At 37.2% G+C, this 6,239-nt stretch overlaps 1 pseudogene; it reads right to left on the bottom strand.

Annotated features, from left to right (window-relative positions):
* Window positions 1–2,743: 2,743 nt before the first annotated feature.
* Window positions 2,744–5,927, bottom strand: LOC109557930 (small ribosomal subunit protein uS15-like; annotated as a pseudogene).
* Window positions 5,928–6,239: the final 312 nt, after the last annotated feature.

Genomic DNA, 6,239 nt, shown 5'->3' on the forward strand with positions numbered 1-6,239 from the left:
TGAAAAAGGAGTTAGAGATTTAATGCATAATTTTAACAGGGGAAAAAAGAGGTCCATGTATTTATAAGAAATTCAATGCATTTAAAATATGAAAACATTTGTGCATGAGTCATGGCAGTTGGAGAACTTGAGATGTTGGCAGCCAGGTCACAGAAGTAGCCAACAAGAATGCCATTATGCACAAGATATGTGGGCATAAGGGGTGCATGTTTTCCTACATGTCTTACTGTTGATCATTTTAATGGGGATTAAAGCAGAGGATTGAGATTTGGATTTAAATAAACAATATATAGCTTGGAGCTAATACTGAGAAATAAAGTTAAAGGCAATGAAAATCTAAGCCAAAGGAAAGAGCATAAGAGGCATTTATAAGGAGGTTGGAAAGAACATGCAGCTAAATGGTTAGAAAACAAAACAAGTGAGTGATTGGTATTTGACTTCTAAGTTTTCTTGAAAGCATGAACATGGATAGAGAAACAGATAGTCTAGGCTAGTGCTATATATGCTTTCAGAGGAAAATTTATCTCAAATATTATCTCAAATTCAAAACATTTTGTGAAGTTAAATTATATTCAGTCCAGCCTTTTCATATTCTGAAAGCCATAATTTTAAACCAGATATCCTAAAAATGGCAAAATTCTCCACTTAAGTATCCCTATTATAATTAGTAATATGTAATAAATAATGTATAGGACAAATACATTAAAAGAAAACAAAAGTAATGGGAGGGTAGTAGACAATCTATAACAGACCCCCATAATGTGCCTTTCATAAATAGCTTTCTTTAGTTCCATGCCTTCACATTTTGATTAGATGCCTTAACAAATAACTGTGCCCTGATAAATGCTTGCAGATAATGAGTTCAGCGTGTGCTGCAGTCCATGAGGTTGCAAAGAGTTGGACATGACTGAGTGACTGAACAACTACAACAATGAGTTCAGTGGAAAGAAAGAAGTCTGAGAGTAACGCTGAACTTGCCTGATCCTGAGAGAAAGGAATAGCCTCGTACTTGCAGCACTGGCTTTTGCAAGATGTCAGCACTTACTGCTGCTCCTGCTGCTGGGCAGCTGCCCAGAAGGATGAGATGGAAACTGGCAGCGTCTGAGGCTATATAGTACTCTAGGCTCTGGGAAGTTGTTTTCTCAAGTGTTATCTCATCTGAGTTCATCGACATAGCACTGGTTTTAGTGTTCCCATTTTACTAGGGAGGAAATGGAACATCTTGTCCTTTAACTTAAACAATGCCTCCTTGCCAGCGTGACACACAGCTAGAATTTGGATCGATGTTGCACAACTCCAAATCTTAGTACATTTCATGACCACAGTTTACTAACGCTTGCTCAGAGAGGAACTACTGAGGATTGTAGTTGAGGTTCCCATTAGGGTAGCATAATGAGGATCAGACCAGGAGACCTGGTCTGATCCTCATTATGAGAGTTCTTGAGAGTTAATGCCATGGCAGTGTGAGACAGCCTTGAGTAAGAAGGATGCAGCCTCCAAAATACCTTAGCTCTTTCCAGTGCTAAAGAACTCACCTGCCAGTGCAGACATAATGAGATGTGGATGTGATCCCTGGGTTGGGAAGATCTCCTGGGGAAGGGCATGCCAACCCACTCTGATATTCTTGCCTGGAGAATCCCATGGACAGAGGAGCCTGGTGGGCTATGGTCCTTAGGGTCACAAAGAGTCAGACAGGATTCAAGCAACTTAGCAGTCACACATGCTTACTGGATAAAGTAGGTCCAAGGCCTGTTTTTATACAATAGTAAACTAAGAATGATGTACTATATATTTAAAGGTTAAAAAAAAAAAAGAAACTTCAAGAATATGTGACAAAGAATATATGTAGCCAACAAATCCTAAAATATTTACTCTCTGTATCATTATGGAAAATGTTTACAGACTCCTGGTCTATTTAACTCTCCTGTGTCTTTAGTTGAGCAAAGAAGAAAATGATTTTCTACAGGAAGTCTGGCCAATTTGAGATGGTCAATTCTAGATGAGAGCTGAAGTCATTTTTGCTACTCTAAACAGAGTTGGCTCTCAGTTTGTTTGTGTGCATTCCTTTATTGATTTTCTAATATGCTTTATTTCAAAAGGCTTGATGATTATAAATATATATCATAACACAAAGATAACATCAAAAATATTAAAACAAAGAACAAAAGAAAAACAGTAAGGTGAGATTTAGAAGCCAATGACAATAGTGTGATATAGGAGTAATTATACTCCACAGTGCTCCAAATTTATCGATGTAATTTGGCTATTTCTAGATCCTGTGAAGTTAAATGATCATAATAAATGTTTCAGGAAATATTAATTGCTCCCAATAACTTATATTTTCTAGACAGGTATTTTATAGAGGATTTGTTATTAAAATAATGATATGTACATTTTTCTGAGTTGCACTTTAATAACATTCTGTTTTATGGAATCAAAAGAAAGATATCTTCATTGGTATTATCTTGAAATGCTTATTTTTGTTTATCCCTTTCAAAATTTCTAGTTGCATGTTACCAAGATTTTCCATAAATAAACTATATTTTCTTATGTGAACTAACAAACTAGAATTAAGATTGCCGGATATAACAGGTCTCTGAAATCTGAAATTACCTAGGAATTGCAGGAAAAAAAATCTAATGTCTTAAACATCATGCCATTGTCAAAAATAAAGGTCATTATCTAGAGGGAACTTTTTTCTAGTTAATACAGTGACTTTATTGCTTGAGTACATTAGATAAATTTATGCAACTAGAGTAGAGGCTGTTTATTACTCATATTTCCAATTGGGAGGGAAGACTCGTTTGGTCTTATAATATTGAACCAATGGTGAATATGGCTCTCAGTCAGAATCAGATGGAATTTAGCATCTTTATCCTTTTGGTTCCTTTAAAGATGCTTTCCAACAGCAACAGCTTTCTTAATTAAATGCTAAAGATCCTCAGGAAAATCAGGAGCAAGTCCTTTGGACTTAAGAATCCTCAAGATTTAATTGCCTGTCACAAAACATACTTCTGTAACACCATGTGGGTCTCTCAGGATCACACCTATTTGTGAGGGAGTCAGGCCTTTCTTGGGTTTACCAGGTGGCACTAGTGATAAAGAACCTACCTTCCAGTGCAGGAGACATAGAGATGTGGGTTCGATCCCTGGGTCAGGAAGATCCCCTGGCGGTGGGCAGTGCAACCATTCCAGTGTTCTTCCCTGGAGAATCCCATGGACAGAGGACCCTAGCAGGCTACAGCTCATAGGGTCACACAGAGTTGGACATGACTGAAGCGACTCAGTAAGTAGCACACAGGCCCTTCTTGGCCAGTTTGTAGATCTATCCTTCACATTGTCAGAGGTCAGCTTTAGCCAGGTGGAGATGCTGTGGCTGTCGGGCAGAGTCCACTGGGACAGGCCCTTCCTGGGAGTGTGCACAGGACCTATGATCGTGGCAGTGTGGTAGCAAAAAGAGAGGACAGAAAGCTTTTAAATGAGTCCTATTCCTTTTTGAAACATTTGAACAGATATCAAATTCCATTCATCAGTTTTATTATCAAATCCTTCCATTGCAACAGACAGTTGTTCCAAATTAGTTCTCATGATAAAGATTATAATAGTGAATAAAATAAAATGCTAAAAGTATTATGTGAGTAAAAGTAATTTAAATGGTATCCAGACCCATCTTAAGTTTCAGTAAATCATATCCAACAACTCATTTCCCTTGAATATGAGAACTGTGATTTTATCCTTCCCTATGGAGTGTTTTGCCAGTTTTCAATAGAAAAAAAAAAATGTAGTTAAATTTAAGAAAAAGGTATAACCCAAGTGAGGAAGCTATAGACAACAAATAACTGAATCAAGTTACATATAAGAATGAGATACTTAATATGAGTTACAATGAATTAAAGAAAAGTAGACCACATTATTGGAAAAGGAAATGGCAACCCACTCCAGTATTCTTGCCTGGAGAATCCCGTGGACAGAGGAGCCTTGGTGGGCTGCTGTCCGTGGGATCGCACAGAGTCAGACACGACTGAAGCGACTTAGCACTCATACATGCATTGGAGAAAGAAATGGCAACCCACTCCAGTATTCTTGCCTGGAGAGTCTCAGGGACAGAGGATCCTGGTGGGCTGCCATCTGTGGGGTTGCACAGAGTCGGACATGACTGAAGCGACTTAGCCCCAGCAGCAGACCACATTATAAAATAAAATACAATATGTTAATAAGCAAAAGGAAGAGTATCATTGTTCATGGTGAATCACTACCAAAGTAATGTTACGATACATTGTGGGTAGCTGTCAAAGTCAGGTATCAACACCTTGTAGAGTTTTCTTTGTGCTGCTTGATAAGTAAATGATATATCTCTAAGAAAAGTATATAGTAAAAGAAGAATAGGACATGAAGATTTCCCTCGTGTCTTAGACAGTAAAAAATAATACATTTTCTGGAGAAGAAAAAATAATTATTGTCAAATTTGAATAAAAACTGAAGTTCAGATGGATTCGTGGTAACTTGGATTTCCAGTCTAAGAGCTAGGAAGTCCTTGATAATGATGTAACAAGGTCTGTATTGGAAGAATATCTCAGAGCGAATCCCCTTTTAGATTTCTTCAGCCTTTCAGCCTCTTGGTCGTTTTTGTTGTTGTTCAGTTGCTAAGTGGTGCCCAACTCTTCATGACTCCATGGACTGCAGCATGCCAGGCCTCCCTGTCCTTCACTATCTCTCAGTGTTTGCTCAAATTCATGTCTACTGAGTCAGTGATACCATCCAACCATCTCATCTTCTGTCACCTCTGGTCACCTTTACCAGTATCAAAAGTTGTGAGATTTGGGGAACTTCAGTATGACTCCTAAATTTAAATCCTAGCAGGTATTCAACTTGATGTGTGTCCTTTTGTTGTTTAGTCACTAAGTTATGTCCAACTTATTTGCGACCCCATGGACTCTAGCCAGCCAAGCTTCTCTGTCTATGGAATTTCTGATATACAGGCAAGAATATAGGTAAGATTATAGGTGTGGGTTGCCATTTCCTTCTCCAGAGGATCTTGCCGACCCACGGACTGAACCCATGTCTCTTATATTAGCAGGCAGATTCTTTACCACTGAGCAACCAGGGAAGCATGTGTCCTTTAGGAAGGCTGAATACTTTCAGTTGTTTTATTTCCTATTCCTTTAGAAAGGTGGCAGTTTACCCTGAAAACAGTTTATAGAAATAATGAAAAATAACTGCTCAATATTATCCATATATATTTTATATAAATATGCCTTGTACCCAAAAAAGTCCCCCAAGCTAGTCAGGAGGAGAAGGGGATGACAGAGGATGAGATGATTGGATGGCATCACTCGATGGACTTGAGTTTGAGCAAGCTCTGGGAGTTGGTGATGCACAGGGAAGCCTGGTGTGCTGCAGTCCATGGGGTCTCAAAGAATCGGACATGATTGAGCGACTGAACTGAATGAACCTAGTCTTCTGTTATTTAAGTGCACAGAGTATATGTGTTATTCTGACATTAACTGGTCTTATAGTTATTATTTGTACTATTATTTACATTTATTTTTAATGCATTATTCTTATATTAAATAGTTACCTCTCAAGAGGTATGGCTTTAAGATTTCTCTGAAAACTGATAGAACTGATTCTATCTACCAAACTCGATCCATATAATTTCATGAAAAATATGTTTGCTATCAGTTTCTAAAAGTTAATTTTTTTGCTGTGTTATAGAAATTTTAAAATACACCTATATATCTATACACCTATATATCTATATCATTTCTATGGTAGTATTCCATGTAAATAGTCACTGTTCTGTTGTAATATAGATTTTATTCATTCAAGTGAACAAATGAATGCTACCTTAAACATTTTCCACAAGTTCTCTTTAGAGGTACAAATGCAAGAAATCCTATACCTTTGAAGAAAGTTAAAGTAGACATTGTGCTCAATAACATTATATTTCTGTATCTGAAATTCATAGCTAATTTATTGTCAATAGCTGAATCTGATTATGCTTTCTTAAATTCACCAAGAGTAACTTATGGCATCAGTAAGGAAATGATGGGGTGTGTGTGGGGAGCAAGTGCTAATAAGAAAGTTTTATTTTTTCCAATCAAATTTCAGATTTCTGTAACCTACAGTCATCACTCTTTAAGTCTTTTTGTTTGCTACAAATTTTCAATCTTTATTTTTGATACGGAATTGGAAAATAAAGAATATAAAACACATTGCTTTGGAATAATCTCTGGACT

Source organism: Bos indicus, chromosome 4 (genome assembly GCF_029378745.1).
Source record: "Bos indicus isolate NIAB-ARS_2022 breed Sahiwal x Tharparkar chromosome 4, NIAB-ARS_B.indTharparkar_mat_pri_1.0, whole genome shotgun sequence".
Lineage (NCBI taxonomy): Eukaryota > Metazoa > Chordata > Mammalia > Artiodactyla > Bovidae > Bos > Bos indicus.